Here is a 20,224-nt window from a genome sequence, read left to right on the forward strand (position 1 = left end):
AAAAAAAAACTTTCTTATAAACGACGTAACATAATATTACATGGAAAAATACCTCAGAGTAATGGTTTATTTTTTGAAAGAAATCAATATTTGAAATCCATGTTGTTATCAGATTATAAGGACACATATATATATTCTTCAGTGTGTGATTTCAGCGTTTCCCAGTTAATTCAGCGTCTCCTCCTCTACCCCACGCCCCCCAAAACCCATCACCATCGTTTTGTCAAGTTTTGAGTTGATACAATCTTTGAAGATATGAAGTTTCACCGTTGCTCGGTTCTTGATAGACAGCCATTACCTAACTTCATAAGATGGGAAAATTCATAAACTTCTCAATATGACACTTCTGAAGTAAACTTCCAGCCGCGCACAATATTAATGTTCTCCTATCTTTATAATAGACCAATTTGACTGTGTTATTATTCAGATTGCTTTATACTGTTTTAATTATTATTATTATTTTTTATTTTTATTTTTATGATAGTGAACAGTATAGATGTCATTATTTTCCCATAAAGTAAATTTCTTTTTAGCATATTTCTCCATTCCTCCCTTAAACATAAACTCATATTTTTTTTATTTGTGATAATAAATAACGAGCTTCCTTTCTTGAACTAGTGTCAAGAAAGGTTGTGCAGTGGTAAATTTTCACTATTCAAACTAGTACTCTTATATTTAATCAAGTGGGGCTCTAGCAGTTTTCTGTCGTAATGTTCATTATTTTTTCCGTTTTCCTCTCGCTCCTTATGATATTTATTGCTTCGTTTGTCTATGTATTTATTTCATATATTTTCATTTCACGGTGAAATTAGATGTACACGGTTAGATAATTATGTCTGTTATTTTTCTGTCCTAATTACTGGAAATATTATAATTATCCGCGTCATTTGACCTTAGAATGCAAACCAAGGTGCTGGTTTGTTTGTACATGAAATAATTCAACGCTAACATGTTTAAATATCAGTATGTTAACGTTTTTTAAAGGATATACTTTAAAAGGAAACATAATGTTCATCAATCAAACTACAAGCCTCAACAAAGAAATTACAAAAAAAAAAAAAAAAAAAAACATTCAGCCATCTTACGGGGTTATAATGAGGTCTTTGAAGTAAAAATACGCACACTTGCAGCAAAGGTCAGATAACAAAGAAGGAAATTTCAAACCCGTCCCTTAAAGAGCAGTGGTGTGAAAATGAGATTTTTAAAATTAGAATGGCGTGCAATGGTAGACTTGTGGCGACCCATATCTCTGACTTTTGTGGTTTGTACAAAACAGCACCGCTTATAAAAAAAAAAAAAAAAAAAACAGAAGACAACGCGGAAAAGGAATAACGTAGAGGTCGGGAATTAAGTTATCAGTTTACTGACAATTCGCATAAAATATAACCTTTCTTGGGCAGAAACATTAAAAAATGACTTAGGGCAACACAGTTATTGCAAATATTCCCACACAGTTACACTATATTTTGTGTACCTAGCCTCTGAAGACAAACCGTCTCTCCCAAAAATTCCTTTGACATGGCAATAATCCTCTTCTGCCTTGCGGAAGCGTTGTCTTGCACAAATGAATAAAACACATGCAAAGTTGAGAAGAATATTATGTTGCGAAGTAGGTTATGAAGCGTCTGGAAATTAATATCCTTTGGGTAAAAGAAAAATGTAGGAGAATTTCTGTTAGCAGATCTGGAGACGAACCAGGGCTTCCCACGGAAACCTGTCGCATGCGCAGTCAACAAACATGAATTAATTTACTGCAGCCAATCTTTTTTTTTTTCTTAGTGTAGTTTTACTTTGGCAAGGTTGCTGCTAGTGTTTTTTTTTTTTTTTTATACCGCTATTGTTCAGTTTATTCTGACAAGATTGCTACCTCTTAGTCTTGAAGTCGTGCTTGATGAAATAATTCATCAAGACAAAACGTGCGTGCTCTTCCATTGAATGGATGGAAAAGAAAGACTTCCAGTTTTTACAGAAGATTGCAATAATATTATAACTGGGTATTCCATTTAATTAAAAACGGATGCGTTATCGCAAAGAACGTGTCTTCAGAATATCTGTTGATATTGTTTGTCTTTTAAAATTTACTGGATACAGAGGAGAAAATTAATGCCATTTCTTGTGACAGTTGCAAACTCATACATGAGCCGTTTCATTTGGCCTGGTTAGCCTATAGAGCAATAAATACGCCGCATTAAAGTAGCTTTCCTCCTCTTTCTGTACCAAAAATATAACTAGCCATGTTTACGAGATCATTTTGAGCATTGTCAAAAGTCATATATACACTGACATTATGTATTGTAAGTGGAAGATACCGATGACTAGTTTCTTACATTCCTTTTCCATTTGTCCGCACAATGCTTCTTGACCTCTCTCTCTCTCTCTCTCTCTCTCTCTCTCTCTCTCTCTCTCTCTCTCTCTCTCTCTCTCTCTCTCTTTATAACAATGCTCTCTTCTAAACAAAATGTTACCCTGAAAATTCAGGAGTGATTATGAAATATTAGATTATCCCAACATATTGCTTTATAATCGCAGGAACATCTTATCAGATAATGGGCTATTATCTTGGTCTTCCCACATTAAGACTGGAATTCTTATTATCCTCGGGACTTACAACATAATCTGCACCGTTTTCTTCTTTTTCGTGGGACGATACAGCGCTCATTCCTCTTTATATGCTTGTGGTTTGATGGTAACTGCGTGTAACCTGGGTTTTAATGGGCTCGACAGAGTTCTCATACGCCTTGAAAAAATCAAAATTTTGTTCATGAATGTTTTTTCAACAGCAAATAGCTAAAGATTATGTTCATAACTGTAATTCCACTAATGCACACATCACAATCAAAATCTCAGTATCTGGTCATGACTATAACTCGAGAAGTAATTGTCTTATAATGATTTTATACACCAGAAAAAGGTGCGTTCTCGTTCACCGATGCATTCCCGGGAGCAAATGTTATTAAAATTCCCATTTTGCCAAATCAACATCCGGATTACTGTTGACGAGCATTGCCAGATGTTTATTATACTAGAAACAAAATCTTATTGCATAAAGTAAGAGAATTATTAAGATTTTTCAAACATCAAAAGGAAAAGCTGAGGTTTCCTTATAAGCGTATCGTCAGAAATAAAGGGCACTTTGATATTTTTCATAAACACTAACAAATTCTGGATTTATTTTGATAAGTTTATGATCAGAAGTAAAGAGGATTAATCGATTTTTTATGCACCAAAGAACTATGATCATTAGCAAGAGTAAATGGGCTTAAAAGTTTTCAATGCCCCTGAAAAATATATGAATTTTTCTTAATAATTTCCCACAAGGAAATAATTTACTGGCTTTTTTCATGTGCTAGAAACTATACTTAAAGTTGTCCTAAAGTGCTTTGTTAGCTTTGAATGGGTAACTGATTTTTCGTACACCAGAAACAAAATCTAGATTTGTATTCAGGAGTGTAACTGGCAGGGACAAGTAATTTTTAATATTCCCAAATTTTTTTACTTAGAAGAAACAAAATATCAAAGTTAATTGGTTCTTAAGATTATGATTTATTAGTAACAAAAGCTAATTTTTTATCATGACTGTATATCGAGAGGATAATGAATTGTTAAGATATTCATACATAAAAAATAAAATCTTGATTTTTTTTTCTTACTGTTGTGGCCAGCAGTAAATGGACTTTTCATATAACAGGACCGGAATCTGGAGTTGTGTTAATGATGATTTTCTATCCACCAAAAAAAAAAAAAAAATCAGAATTGCTATTTAAGAGTTCACTACTATAATGAATGATTTACAGGTCACTAATATTGTTCAAACAACGAAAATTAAATATCGATTTATGTTCACGCACGCATTATCATGTGTAAATGAGTTTTCAGTATTTTCCTACACCTGAAACATAATGTGGATTTTTTTCATCAAGAGTGTGTTGGCAGTTATAAATGTGTGCTGAAGATTTTTCATACGCTAGAAACAAAACTTAGATTTCTCATCAGTATTTTGTTTGGAAAATTATATGAGCGTTTCCCTTCAAATACCATAAGCAACATCTGCGTTTTATCATAGGTATTTTGCAAGAAATTGCTGGGTGATCGATTATGATAAACCAGAATTAATAATCTAGATTTATCAAGAACGTATTGGCCAAAGAAATAATTGAACCACCTGGACTACAATGACCTCTCTTCTTGTCTGGTACTCAAACATTTTTCTCCTTTATATTCCTTTTAGTCTTACAGTGGGTAAAGAGCAAATTGAAGGCTGCAGATAATATAATTACTCTACAACAAGATTTGAAAATGTAGGCGTTACTAGCTTTCATATAATTTTCGACTTATTTCCTACAATATTTGTTATATCGGGTTTTCCACTATAACAATACTGGATATTCTCTTTAACTAGCTGAGTTTTCCTATTTTATTTCATATCATATTCAATACCGGTAGTTTACTAACTGAAAATCTGAAAGAACATTTCATATCGTTAAATTTTGTTATTTTATCTGGTCTCATATTCGATGGTTTACGAACGGAGAATCTTTAAGAACATTTCATATTGTTCAACACTGTTTCGCAGAGAGAGAGAGAGAGAGAGAGAGAGAGAGAGAGAGAGAGAGAGAGAGAGAGAGAGAGAGAGAGAGAGAGAGAGTGGGGGAGGGGGTAAAACATGAATGCTCAAATCGTAATTGAAAGAGAAGCGTTACAATTCATACTCATCTCACTTTTTCCTTCCATCCCCATCGCACTACTACTGTTCGTTTCTCTGAAATGTCAGCTGATGAAAGCCGCCTTTGCAAAGGCGGAAATTTGCATAACTTCCCTGTCATTTGAGAGCTGTGGGAAGGGAAGCGCATCTAAAAGGTTCTATCGCCCCAAGGAGGATATTGATGAAAGGAGATTTTCGAGAGTAGAAAGAAATATTCTAATTGCTGCATATTGAATAAGATGAACACAAGCTTTGGAATATTGGTGATAGACAGAGAGAGAGAGAGAGATGTGACAAATATACTGGACTTACTGGGGAAATCTAGCCTCCATTCTGTTCAATATGCAGCTCTCGTGTGGAGTAGATCAAGATATTTAATCATTAAAGTTTACAAATTCAAAATGAGTTACTAAATAGGAACCAAAATAGTTATGAGATGAATGAGTAAATGTGAACTTTAAAGATGCGAAGGCAAATGACTTTAGAGCAATATATTGAGAGTAGGGAGATATGCTTTAAGCCGGAAGTGTGTAATGTACTGCACGAAGGAACGAGAGGAAATTTATCCATTGGAGGCTGGAGTATGCAAATGGAATGATCCTTTGATCTTTCCGAGAAGACGTTTTCTGGGTTGAATTTTCTTTGCTAAAACATTTCCTGCTTCACTTTCGTACCCGAGAACACATTAAAAAATCAGATTTCCACTTATTAAAGGTGAGGTTTTGGTTAAAATCTTTCAATAGATCTGTGATTATAATTCATTTGTTTTAATTACTAATAATCAACTCTTGAATACGTACTTTCATGCTTGCATTAATAATATTGGGCAGGAAAGCAACCCCTAGTCTCCTTGAGCATGAAACAAGTGCAGTGTCACAGGTCACGATTAAATAACCAAGTAAAAAGTGCGCCGAAGTTTCTTCAGCGCAATCGAGTTTTCATTACAACGAATAATGCTGTAAGAAACTCTCAGCTGCGACCGGGAATCGCTCAGTCATCAGTCGCTCCCCAGATGCGGTCAAGTGAAGGTTGATTGATTAATTATGAAATTCAGGTCTTGAAGACCAAGCGCCGGAACTCATCAGGACTTATTCAGCAATGAAGATGAAACATAAATTAATGATGTGATTGATAATGAAAAGGTGAATGATAACATACTGTACTAGTAAAATTCAGTGTTAAAAAATGAACATAAAAAATGAAGAATGATATTAGATAAAAACCATAAAAATAAATATATATAAAAATTTTATATTTAAAATATATACTTGCGTCGGCGACGCCTCCGGAATTGGACACGGCGATGCCAGACGCATAATCATGGCTAACTTTAACCTTAAAGAAAATAAAAACTACTGAGGCTAGAGGGCTGCAATTTGGTATGTTTGATGATTGGAAGGTGGAGGATCAGCATACTAATTTGCAGCCCTCTAGCCTCAGTAGTTTTTAAGATCTGAGGGCGGTCAGAAAGAGTGGGGACGGACAGACAAAGTCATCTCAATAGTTTTCTTTTACAGAAAACTAAAAATGGTAAAAATTAGATACTCCGCAGATGAAAAAGCTTTAAAACCTTCAATTATTCACTAGCGCATTACATAACGTGCAAATTTCAATTATCAGTGTTTCTTGAAACACGAAGAGACCGTAGGTGATTCTGTTTGTGCTTTTCAAAGATATTCGGATCTACACAGACCTGGAAATTTATTTTTTCTGCCTTTACCTAATTTTCTAGGTCAAATGACAATGTCATTTTCTTGATGACTATACTGAAACCTTACTTAATGGGAGCATTGGAGACAATAAATCTCCAATTTTTTCTTTGCCTTGGCCCACACATTTAGGATCGTTTTTTTCACAATCTCAGAAACTACGATCGTCAACTCCTCTAAACCTCTGCTACGTCACTCTCCTATCAAGTGTGATTTAGAATCGGTTCAACCAACAAATACTCTAACAGAATATGTGACTGCAAATGTTTCAAAAAGTCATATGAGGCATTTGTTGTATTTACGACACAGGTATTGTCATACTGGCATTAAATGATTGTATCTGTCCGTGAAAAAAAAAAAAAAAAAAAAAAAAATATATATATATATATATATATATATATATATATATATATAATATATATAAAATAAAAATATGTTTACATATGTATGTTTAACTGAATCACGAAGACATGGAACGTGATGGATCTAAAAATAAAAGCAAATACCATGAAGGAAAAGTGAAACAACGTAGCGGTTGCTAGGTCTTTCGACACACGGTCCTTTACTAACAGACTGATGAGAAATATAAAAGTAGGGTTACAAGAAAGCTCATATAATTGACAGATGACATACAGATATCCCTGAGGATGGGGATTGTAAAGGATTAGATCCACCTGGAATCCAACACAGTAGAAGAATTAGTGGACATACCAAAAACAAGGTAAATCTTTGAGAAGTTTTACAAAAGATTAGGCCCAACTGGCTCGGAAGCAGGGGGGAGTCAATTAAAAGATTATGTAGGGGAAGAGACTGACCACCAAAAATGATCTTGGAATGAATAAGCTGATTACATTCAGAAGTACAACACTTAATATATTCTCCTTTTGGTAAACAATGACAATTTTTGCAAAATGAACATTTTCAAAACACTATTACGCATACAAATACATGGAAAATATATATAAGGTAACTAATTAGTAATTAAGTCGGTGATTATCACGAGCTTTCTTGTAACCCTACTTTTATATTTCTCATCAGTCTGCTAGTAAAGGACCGTGTGTTGAAAGGCCCAGCAACCACCCCGTTGATTCACTTTTCCTTCGTGGTATTTGCCTCTGTATTATATATATATATATATATATATATATATATATATATATATATATATATATATATATATATATTACATGTATATATATATATATATATATATATATATATATATATATATATATATATATATATATATATATATGTATGTATATATATATATATATATATATATATATATATATATATATTTTATGTGGGTGGTAGGTGTATGGTAACCGAAAAAGGCCGTCTGTGAATGAACGGCAGCGTCAGATATATACGACTAACACTGAACAGAGAATAACGGGTCACAGTTGTCACCCTATGTGGATATACAGCATCGTATACAAACTTCATGAAAGAGTAAAGTATAGAAGTACAGACAGAGAGAGAGAGAGAGATGGATAGACTGTTGTCGCTTTAAACTGTATCCCAAAATTACTTTCATGTTATGAATAGAACACAATATGAGAGATCGTGAGGAGACAATGGAAACATTTTGCAAAGCCATATGCAGTCATAAGAAAATCGATCTTTCCAGAGAAATGCTATAGAATGCTGTATACTATTACAACATTTGCTTGGATTTAATGAAGTAAGTCCTAAGGTCTTGCCACTCGTTGTCTATTTGAAAGGTTGGTAGGCCAGTCGAAGTTAAATGTTGAACAAAAAGTCTAGAATGGTAAATCGATGAAATTACAGAGGAATATCACCCATACAGTTTATGAAAATATAAAACATTCCAAAAGGAGATACTTAATCGCTAGTATTTTTCAATGCAATTCTGTGGTACTGACTATAGTATTTTGATATAATAATCCTAGAATCATTAAAAATAGTAACTTTGGGGGTATACCACACATAAGTCTAAGAAATACTAACAAATTATTACAATAACTACTACTACTACTATCAGCCAGTGACCTATATGACCACGTACATATAATATATATATATATATATATATATATATATATATATATATATATATATATATATATATATATATATATATATATATATATATATATATATATATATTTATATTTATATATATATACTCAGAGTCCCCTGAGGATAGCCTGTACTGGTAAATGACACAACACAACTCCGATAGTGGCTGCTCCTGCTTTAGTTACCTTACGCAACAAGTTTAAAATGTAATTTTCATCAATTTTACTTTTTGAGTAATCTAATCCTTAGCGAATGTTGATAATTACAAGCATCTTATAAAATGCTCACCTCAACAGCTTCATCCTTTTTTATTTCATTCGCATTTAACAAGCACACCTCTTGCATAAAGGAGCGTTGGCTCCATATCCATTCATATTCCCATTAGGCTTCCATATACTATTATTTCTTGCACATACCTTGCTACCTTTCTGCTTCCCTTTTCTGTAACTCACCTTATTTTTCTAATTGTACCATAATCCCATTATATTTACCCCAAAATATTTTAACGAACCAAATTCCTCCATTCTCCCACCATGGATACTAACATTCTTTTCTCAGGATCCTTGAATTCCATTCTCCATTATAATCTTAATCTTGCTCACTATTATTATCAAATATAGGAAGAAGTAAAATCTCTTTTACTTCTTACTATATTTTCTGTTCACTATACCACGTTAGAAATGCCGACTAAGCAAACATCAACTATTCTAAAGCTCCTTCACAAGTCATTATCTTATTCCACGAATCTGCACACATATATACATCTCCTTTTATATATGATCCGGTTACTAACAGCAGAATGATCAGCAACGGTTGGGAATACCTTTAAAAAATACTACAAGCATAAAGAGATCATTCCTTGAAATTCATTTCTTTTTTGCAGTCGGTCTATTGAGGGTGCTTCCTGTTCCATACTTCTATTTATAAGTCCTCTTATTTGTCTCTGTTATCAACGCCACATCTTCATTTCCATGAAAGCCTTTGAATGCCTTCCCTGATTCGAGTATCCTTGCCAGATAAATCTTCGCTTTAGAATCCTTTCATACTCACCGATTTCCCTTTTATTTAAAAAAAAAAAAAAAAACCGCCTTTTTCGTTTATAGCTTCGTTCATCCTTCCGCGCTGTGAGCAGTCTTCTGTATTGCATCTAAATTTGCCACTATCGAATGTGTGCAGAGAGAGAGAGAGAGAGAGAGAGAGAGAGAGAGAGAGAGAGAGAGAGAAATAAAAACACGTCTTTAGTCTTCTTATGCAAGATAACGATATATATATATATATATATATATATATATATATATATATATATATATATATATATATATATATATACACATATATATATATATATATATATATATATATATATATATATATATATATATATATATATATATATATATATATATATATATATATATATATATATATATATATATATATATATATCTTCTTCATCCCTACCGCCATTCCTAAGATGAAGGGGTCATTACTGTTTCGATCGAAACCATCTTCCTCCGCTAAACATTTCTCTTCCATATCCTCCTTCACTTTATCACACGATATAATCCTCTGTCTCTCTCTAAACCTCCTACCCCTAAGAGATTTCACCACGACTTTCAAAAACACATTTACACTAGTATGTTACGTGATATGATATACTTAAAAGTGAAAAATGGGCTAACAGTACCGCCCAGATATACCATACGAAAGTTATAAAAATCCCGAATTCTCAGTTATATGATTTACATGTGAAATCAATATGTAAAAGCAATTGAATGACACGTGCGTGCTTGGTTTATTCCGTCCATTCAGACGAGTTATTTTTTATTTCACAGGGCGACAAAAAAAATTGTAATGCGACACCACTCACTATACAAGGCTTTTTCGGTACAGTATTCAGTTCAGGCATACATATTCATGCTGGGAACTTTTAGTTTTCAAACTTTCTTTGGAGGGGTACAAAACTCTCCCTTCCCAATCCTCTATAGCTGTTCTGTCCTCTCGGCATTTTATTGAATTGAAAGTTTCTTGTTAAAAATGAGACTGAAGTTAAAATTCTTTAATTAAGATGAAATTTCATCATGTCTTTTATCTAATATAGTTAAATCCAGAATACATTTATCCCCTGCCCCCAACCCTCACTCTCTCTCCCTCTACCAATAAACTGTTTAGAGATAACATTTTAATGATCAGTTCTCCTCACTAAAAATACCCCCAAAAATATGTTTTTTGTGTTCATAATTTTGTATTTAGAGAATGCAGTGAACATTATTTCCTTATTGTGCGCCTTACTGAGCTTTCTTAGATATTTCCGCTTTGTGAAATTTGGAAATTTGGATATTGTCATACGTATCAAGTAATATAGCAGAAGATATCTTTATTGTTGAGGACAATAATGTGAGATTATGTGTGGAGGTTATAGAGTTATTTACACCTGAATAACTGCTGCCTGTAAAATTTCTGTTAATACAAATTTGATCTCGAAATATTCCAGTGAAACAAAAAAATAATTTTATGCCAGTAGAAATTCACAAGTAGCACTCATAAGTAGCTTTTACCATGCACTACTAAGTCAAATGTGGCATGGGCATTTTTCATATTTTTAAAAATACCCCCAAAAAAAAAAACTTTAACGGGAAGAAATCTTTGTTCTTGGTTGGAAACGTGGAAAGGCTCTTTTATGCTAACTAACAGTAAATCCTACTTGTGATTCCTTGCTACCTGTCTTTCGTTCTCATTGTCATATTACTACCTCATCATTTTAGCATATAAGTATCCAATATATAAATTAGCTCCTGTAGCAACATACACGGGTTTATAGTAGAAGGCAAATTTCCAGTCTCCTTTCTTGCAGAGTTGTATGTTGCCAGAATCGTTGTCATTTGTGAAATCCATAATCTATAATTATTAATTAAAGGTACTTAGTATAATTATTACTGAAAATACTTAATTCAATATATTCTTTGCTTAAACATAAAGTAAACAGTTAAAATGTTTGATACAGGTAACTGGAGAATAAAGTGCACGAGCAACAGCTTTCGTGTCAGTTTTTTTAACGCACTCATGAAACTGTAAAATAAAACAAAATAAAAAGTTATGCAGATTTTCCACTGGACATATACTCATACAATTAGGAAATATTTCCATCTCCCTTGACCCCATTCTAATACCCTTCGCATGTGGCTTTTCTGACTTTTCAGAATTTTACCCTGCATTCATCCAAAACTAGATGAAGAGGAGAGGGAAAGGTCAAGCCGTGAGGAGAATAATATTTTTTCCGTCTCCACTCTGAAATTGCAGGACGAAATTATAAGCAGATTGCGCCTTGTTACGCCATTTTTATTCTTTCATCGTTAGGATAATGATTTGGATAATAATAGTCTCCAGTAAATTTGGTCATGAAATGAAATTTGATTTTGCAGCTTCCCCCCCTCCCACCCCCCTCTCTCTCTCTAACCCCACCCCTTCTCTCTCTCTCTCTCTCTCTCTCTCTCTCTCTCTCTCTCTCTCTCTCTCTCTCTCTCTCTCATTGTTTGATTACTGTTATAACAGTTTGCTTATAATAAAATCTAAAGACCGAAAGATAGATTATATTTTAACCCGGTCTATCGCATGAGTTTACCTAACACGATATTTAGATATTAAGTAAGTTTAGATTAATATATTTCGTTTTTTACAGCATTGATGTAGATATTATAAGTGTACAATGTAAGGTTTTTGAGTGTCAAGCAGATGAAACTTGTATTTTTAGTTATTTTATACTTTTGCTAGTATTTTCCTGATTTTTTTCTTAAAAGAAAATGGCAAATGTTAAAAAACTAATCTGCTTTTAACTTTGCTATACTTTATATCCCATCACCGTAGATGTAACTTGTGGGAGCGATTTAAAAATAAATGTTGAATTAATTGACACTCTTTCTCTCTCTAATTTACTCTAACCTTTCTACGTATTTATGTCTCCTGTTATGATAAACGCATTTATATTTGTTAAAAGAATCACTTAGTAATTTATGACTTACACTATTTTTTAGAAAAAATCTGTTATCTTCAAGACATTTAACTCTCTCTCTCTCTCTCTCTCTCTCTCTCTCTCTCTCTCTCTCTCTCTCTCTCTCTCTCTCTCTCTCTCTCTCTCTCTCTCTCTAGAAAAGTAGAAGAGTAGTGTAGTGTTGAAGAACACAGATTTCTTTATGTGAAAACAAAGATGATAAAGTTCTAAAGTAAAATTAATTTGATGATATTAGTCACGATAAAAAATTGCGAAAGAATAAAAATTCAGAATCATGAAATAAATTAGGGTCGGTTGCTGCTAGCTGATTACGACCTGACTACTAGAAGGTCACAAAGCAAGGTCGTACTGCATTCCGAAATTCCTCAGAGGACCGAAGCCGAATTCGTCAACGTCGGGACTTAATCTAATGCCACAATGCAGCAAAATTAATATTGCAAAGGATCGGAATCAGAGCAGCAATTTGCAAGGTCAATGACCATTTAATGAGATATTGCCTGAAGAGAGAAATTCTGCAACGTTCTGGAATACTCAGACCTCGAGAATGCTTATAATGGAATTGACTGAGTGTGATATAGAGGTGTTGAATATGCATGAGAGGAAATGGAATTTGTTGAGAGCGTTAATATACTTCATGTCAAAAAAATGTTTTTCTTAGAGTTTGTAGACGTGAAAGTGTCTACTTTATTGCAAATGTAGATATAGGGCAAGAGTGTTTCATGCGTCCATAGCTGTTCAAAATTCTTATTAATCCAGTGATACGAGAAGTTTGAAAACGGTAAGCAGACACAGACTGAACGGTTGAGATAAGATTAATGAAATTATTAATAGAAAGTTAAATTAATGATGTTTGTAAATGATAAAGCTTTAGTAGATAGTAGGAAAGAAAAGCTACACAGGCTAGTAAAAAATGTCGAAAGTGCTAGTACAAACAACAACTGTTAAGTGACGAGAGTAAATGGTAGCCATAAAGATGGTACACTGAATGACAGTTACATGGTTTATGGATAAAAGTGGTTCATTCGTACAAGTTTTTAGCAGGTTTCTTTAGGGCGAAATTTTAAGAGTATTTTTTCTACTAACACCCCAATCCAGGAAGCCATACAGCTAGTGCTGTATTGGGCATCTATTACTTATCAGGAGATAAAAAAGAAAACTCGTGGACAGCACGGAAAAGATTAAATACTATGAAACATAAATTCCCAAGATGAAGGTTGAAGAAGCACAGGGGAAGTTACTTGTCCGTTATCGTGCCGAGTGCTTTTCTCGTATCCGAGGAAGGTCTTCGTCCAATGACTTCGCTTGACAACTGAATCAAACTCTTTCCCAAAGTAAATATCCTAATTCTAACTTTCAACGTTATTCCAGTTTTGTTCCAGTTTTTTTCTTCAATGTTTTATTCAGTGAAAACTTGGAGAGATAATTAATTGAATGATGTATCCACATTTTCGTTGAGCGTGGTTAGATCCTAAGTGGAAGTCACAACGGAATCAAATTATACAAGACAGATAAACGGTTTAACCTACATTACTGGACCTAATTTACGCATCAATTACGTCTCGGTCTGTTTCTCCTAAATTTATGACGGCGTAGTGTCTACTTAATTTGGAATACAAAACAGCAGATTAATCATTAGGCTTTCTGGCTTCATTACGGATCACATTACCAGCTAAACCAGCAGCTCAATTAATATGACTTTTCTTCTTAAAGTGTAACCTTTCATTTGCCAAAAGCCTTCATGTTCGACATATATTAGTATTCCCGGGTTTCTATCAAGTCTAACTTTTCTTGCACTAGGTACATTCACATACACACTTATAACGAGAGAGAGAGAGAGAGAGAGAGAGAGAGAGAGAGAGAGAGAGAGAGAGAGAGAGAGAGAGAGATATGTGTCAGAATAAGGTGTAAATTCTCCATCCTATTGTTGCTCTAGCTTCAATAACTGGAACGAACGAAGTACTTTAAAGTACACAACGCGAGCGTCTAAGGGATTAACACATTCCATAAGTGTCGTTTAAAATACATGACACGAACGTCTAAAGGATTAACGTTCTATTCCAGAAATATCGCTTAGTATGATCCAAAGGGAATATTTCCCAAGCTATGCCTCATGAACTTGAATATTGATAAATCATGCCAGGTGGATGGTGATATCGAGCGGATTAACCGGTCGAGGCCTGTATGATTAATATTGCAGATATATATATATATATATATATATATATATATATACATATATATATATATATATATATATATATATATATATATATATAGAAAAACGATGCCTCCTGGGGTTTCAGTCGTTTAATTTTTTACAAGTAAGAATAACGTCAATTTAAGGATGCACTTTTTTAGATAGGGAAAGAGTTGGAGGACGAGGTGCCTAGTGCCTGATGTTTGCAGATGATATAAAACAGATCGGTGATAATAAAGAGAGGTAACAGAGACTGGCGAAAAGTTTTGAAAGAGACTCTAATCAATGGTCAGGTTTCCTGAGTTAAATGAAAATCAGAGAAAGCAACTAATGTTGGCATGCAATGTGGTAGAATAGAAGTAGTTCTTTGATGAACTTTTTTGGACTAAATTTAGTGGATGTTTGTAAGACAAAGGAATTTTGTAATAGACGAAATAAGAATAACAATAGCATTTTTCACGTGAAGAAGAGTCCATGAACGTAGAAGTTAGAATGAGTGGCGAAATTTTTTGAGGCAAGACATCTTTATAAAAATGAAGGATTGATTCTGAATGAAAATGATAAAAATGTTAAACCTTTGTAGATTAATTTTTTTTCGTTGTGCACTTGTAGTAAGAACGGTTTAGATGGTGCGAAACATATAAAAAGACGATAAGTCAAAAGGTGGCATCAATTGAAAATTAATCAACGTTTCGTTGTAGTTTAGTTGCCTTCAGATGATATGGAAGAGGCAAATTGGCTAAAGCATATATGAACCGGGAGCTTAGGAGAAATAAAGAATCTAGGAACTGCTGGTTAGAGGGAATGGAGGAAGCGTTTAATATTCAGAAAGCGCAGAAGTGTAAGATGAAAGTGAGTCAATGTGTACCTAGCGATCAGGTTAGCGTGATGCCAGCCAGCTTCCTTCCTAATGCATGTGGGTTCTTTCCACACAGGCTTTTGATTATTGGCTTTTTTTCAAATTAGTTATTAGTGGGCACCAATTATATTTTAATTGGATCTAGTATTAGTGTCTGAGCATACTGATATTAATATAACGTAAATCTTGCTGTTGCCTCTTTTGCCCTAGCAGACGGGGTGTTAGGAATCTGACTACAAATACAATTAAAATTAATCGTTATCTCCTGCATGGCACAGTAAAATCGTTATCATTCTGATGATGAAGCAGTCAACCTGTTAACTAGTATTCATAGTCATGTAAATTGATCAGGCTGTTTGGAAATCACACATTTAACACATGACATTCAGCAAACAATTGCCGAATATTGTAAACGTTGTTTTCTCATATTTTCGTGTATTTGCTTATCCAATAAATGAATGTTTCAGATTACACTGTATTTGCTTGTTTAATTTATGTTTTTGTTATCAGCAGTTTCGTATTTACTATTAGCTCTCACCTTTGTAAAGCATTTCGCCTCATAAAAAGTCACTTCTATCCTATCACTTTCCATTGCTGATGGCCACATGATTCGTGCTTATCTCGCCTTTACAGTCATCCCCCTGTTAATTTCAGATACCTACGTTACAAATTGATTCTCGTGATTTGTTTTTCACAACTTACATTGAGCATTTTCCCGTGCATGCAGTTTCTATAGCGTTGGTCTCCAAAAGGATGTTTTATATTTTCTCTCCTTCGTAGTAGGTATGATGTTACAGTCTTTGAGCGTTTATTTCAGATTTTATTTGGGATTTAGATTATGAATGCTGTTGTTTGCAATGACAATTTCTTCTTATATTTACTTTTAATCTTCACGTAATCTGGAGCTAAATTTAAGTTAATGAAGTTAACTGTAGACTTTAACAAATGACTGAATTATACTCAGTTCCTAAATTATTTTGACAAGCAGCACACGGTGAGTTAGTTTTTAAATTTTAGTGTATTTCGCATCCTTAAATGAAGCAGTTGATGTTTTCAAAAAATGTTCTGCGACTGATCATCCGAAGTAATTAGCTTTCGAAATAATTGTACTTCGATGTTTTCAAAGATTTATTTCCCCGAGACATTTTTCTGAGTCATATTCCGTAAATCGACGTAGTACTTTGATCCTCCAACTGGGAGCAGAATTTAAGACGAGTTGCAGGAGATCTGTTCTAATTGTTCAATCTGGTTCAGCGCAGAAAGGAGATAACTTATTTAAGCAGTTGCATGAGACGTGGCTGAAATAACCAACGTACTCCTAGTGCCGGTCTTTTAAAAGCTATGAAAATACTTTGCATTGACTTAGGGGTTTGTGTAAGCGCGTGGGTCTGTGAGCATTTCGTAGATGAATAATTTCTGTGACAATATACGTATAATAAAAGGATTTATAACTACAAAAGTTAACTTTTCCTGCAATAGATATTTTTCAAAAATCCCTTCTATACCTTTTAAACTGCGATGAATATTCTTTTGTAGTTTTTGTGCCACCCAGTTTTATTAAACATGACATTTTAACGAGTAACTGAGGTATATTTGATATCAACATCACATATCGAAAAACTATAGGTCCAAATAAACAAAAAAAATAATTTCACTCTGAACTGGCTGACAATATGAACTGTTGTGTTGATTCTTTACAGGCTACGACATTATGAACCACACAATTCTTTTCACTTTCTTTTTTTTCCTTTTTATGAAATGTTCACACCATTTTTTCATTAATGTATTCTCCTACATATATTAGTTTTGACTGAGTTTTGAACTTGTTACGCAGATCAAAACAGAGGTGACTTTGTTCCGAATGAATAAATATCATTATCGTTTATTAAACTTAAAAGAGGCCCGAATGATATGATGAAGCTTTAATAATTCCGGTATAACATTTTATCTTCTCTACTATTTTCCGGTTACCTTGCTTCACTGCAATTTATTTAACCAACGCGAATATTAGCCGACGAAGTACGCATGTAATTTCAAACAGAAATAAACACAAATAAGCTTTATACATACATATATATATTATATGATATATATGTATGTATATTATATATATACATATAACTATAAATATATATATATATATATATATATATATATATATATATATATATATATATATATATATATATATATACATTTATATATACATTCCTCTGTATTCGTATGATGTGCTTATATGTAAAGCATGCACATTATAGATCTCCAGTACTTACTCTCACGCCGTGCACAGGAACATTTCATCTGTAAATGGAGAAAAATTTTTCATTTTAGAATGAAAGATAGAGAACATACAAAATATCAAATTATATTTAAATGCAATCACGTTTTAAATAGTGACGGCGACAATCTATTAATTCTGGATACTTCAACCGAATTGGAGTAGTTATGAAGAATTTCTCTTCTTTATTTATAAACTTTTTCTTTGATTGGTGCTATTAATGTCACAGCACCTTTTTTTATTAACCGAAAGAAAATTCTAATATAAACGATCCAATATTATATACGATTAAGCCGGGAACACCCTCTCTCTCTCTCTTTATGCTTGAGTTTGCTTGCCTGGCTGTTTATTTGTCATTTAATGCTCTCCCCCTTCATTGATCCACTGTTACCACCACAACACCACCCCCTCTCTCTCTCTCTCTCTCTCTCTCTCTCTCTCTCCTCTCTCTCTCTCTCTCTCTCTCTCTCTCGACAAAAATATCAATTAAAATCCATTTCTTTTCAATCCTGAGGATCCCAGGGATTGAAATTCGGAACATTTTCCTAAGTCGATATCGGAGACAGAGCCCATAAATCCTTGGCTGCAGCTGAAGAAAGAACTGGTGGATTAGGTACGTTGAATTCTTTTAAAGGAATATCACTTATCATTCTGAAGTGGGTCACTTCGCGAAATTTTGTGAAAAGAAAAATGCAGCTGAAGGAGGAAGAAATTCAAATCTGTGTCTTTAGTTAAGAAGAAACTGATACGAAAAATTATTACCCTTACTAATACTCTACATTTATACAGATATATCTATATACAGTGAACATTTAAATGCGTACGTTCATTATAAGACTTCGGTGCAATACATGCATAGTATTCTAGACATTTTCAATCAATTTCCTATCTATCTAACCGCTAATAAATAAATAGAGCACGCTTTTACGTTTTTAGTATTCTATTATATTGTAATAAAGAAGAAGATAACTTTAAATGAATATAACAGTAACAATGTACTGTACACATAATACAATGGTTGCACTTCTTACGACAGAACTGGCGGAAGATTTTTGACAAATTTAATTAATTTTAGACGACGTGTCTACTGCTACTTGGGTGAACATATAACTGAAATATTACTGAATTTTAGAAGCATTATACGCATATACGTAATATATATACGTATATATATATATATATATATATATATATATATATATATATATATATATATATATATATATATATATATATATATATTCATACACACACACACCCCCACACGGGAGAATTACAGAGGTCGACATAATCAATGGCTGATACTGATAGTAATATTAAATAAAAATTATCTTCTGTTTCAGTTTTTATGATAGAAAATTTATAGCGTTACTTATAGTTTTTGCATATATATAATATATATATATATATATATATATATATATATATATACATATATGTGTGTAAAAGTGTGTGTGGGTATACACACACGAATATATATATAATATATAATGTTATATATTATATGCCTGGGGAAAGAATATATAACTTTATTGAATAAAATGCTTTTTGAACAGCTTTTCCCTTATTCTATACGGTAATGTCCACTTATGATTTTAAAGTCACTGGCACTCACTATAGCTGCTGTGAGTCCATGTGGGTTTGTGCGCATATCTGCGCGTACTCAAAGGTGCATTTCTGTTCCTTTCATTTGCACGATTCACAGCACTTTTTGTTATTTTTCTCCGAATCTCTTGGTCCATTAAACTAATTTAATTTTGTCAAGAGGAGCTTTTAAGGGGCGCATAACCCGGAGGTCTAATTTCTTCAACAATAGCCTGTCTTTTCAATGGCCTTTTTTTCTTTCATCTCCTTTCATCGTTTTTGTTATGGGCCACCTCTCTTCCTTCGGTGTTATTTATGATTGTCACTTATTGTGTTTAATTATTCCTTTCAGCTCCAAGGAACATTATTCATCATCTTTTTATTTTCTGTGATTTCCGACTTCCAGCAAAGTTGGGACATAGGATATAGCGAAAATTGATTGCCTCCGAAATTGGAATATATATAAGCTTCTTGGGAGAGCTGTTATATAAGGAGAGAGAGAGAGAGAGAGAGAGAGAGAGAGAGAGAGAGAGAGAGAGAGAGAGAGAGAGAGAGAGAGAGAGAGAGAGTCCATAATAATTCAGTTCCATCGGGAAAACTTGATTTATTCAGTGGATATAGGAAAGAAAACTTAAAAGACTCGACTGTTTGTCCTGAAATTATTTTCCTTTGATAAGTAAACATAGTTCGAATGAAGATCAGACACCATAAAGGTAGAAATTGGTGGAAAAGTGGTTAAAAGAAATTTTAATATGGAACGTAGTAGCTGACATACAATGGCATCGTGTTAGAATGGAATTAAAAAAAGGAAAGAAAAAGGTGTCTTTGATTGTAATATCG

General features: G+C 33.3%; 1 long non-coding RNA gene across 1 annotated transcript in view; it reads right to left on the bottom strand.

The window, feature by feature from the left end:
• The window catches only part of LOC136853514 (uncharacterized), a 592,216-nt gene extending 574,390 nt beyond the window's left edge, over positions 1–17,826 (bottom strand). The window contains exon 1 of the long non-coding RNA XR_010857488.1: positions 17,796–17,826. This is a non-coding gene — a long non-coding RNA (uncharacterized lncRNA). The remainder of the gene's footprint in view (positions 1–17,795) is intronic.
• Between the last annotated feature and the right edge of the window lie 2,398 nt (positions 17,827–20,224).

Source organism: Macrobrachium rosenbergii, chromosome 27 (assembly GCF_040412425.1).
Source record: "Macrobrachium rosenbergii isolate ZJJX-2024 chromosome 27, ASM4041242v1, whole genome shotgun sequence".
NCBI lineage: Eukaryota > Metazoa > Arthropoda > Malacostraca > Decapoda > Palaemonidae > Macrobrachium > Macrobrachium rosenbergii.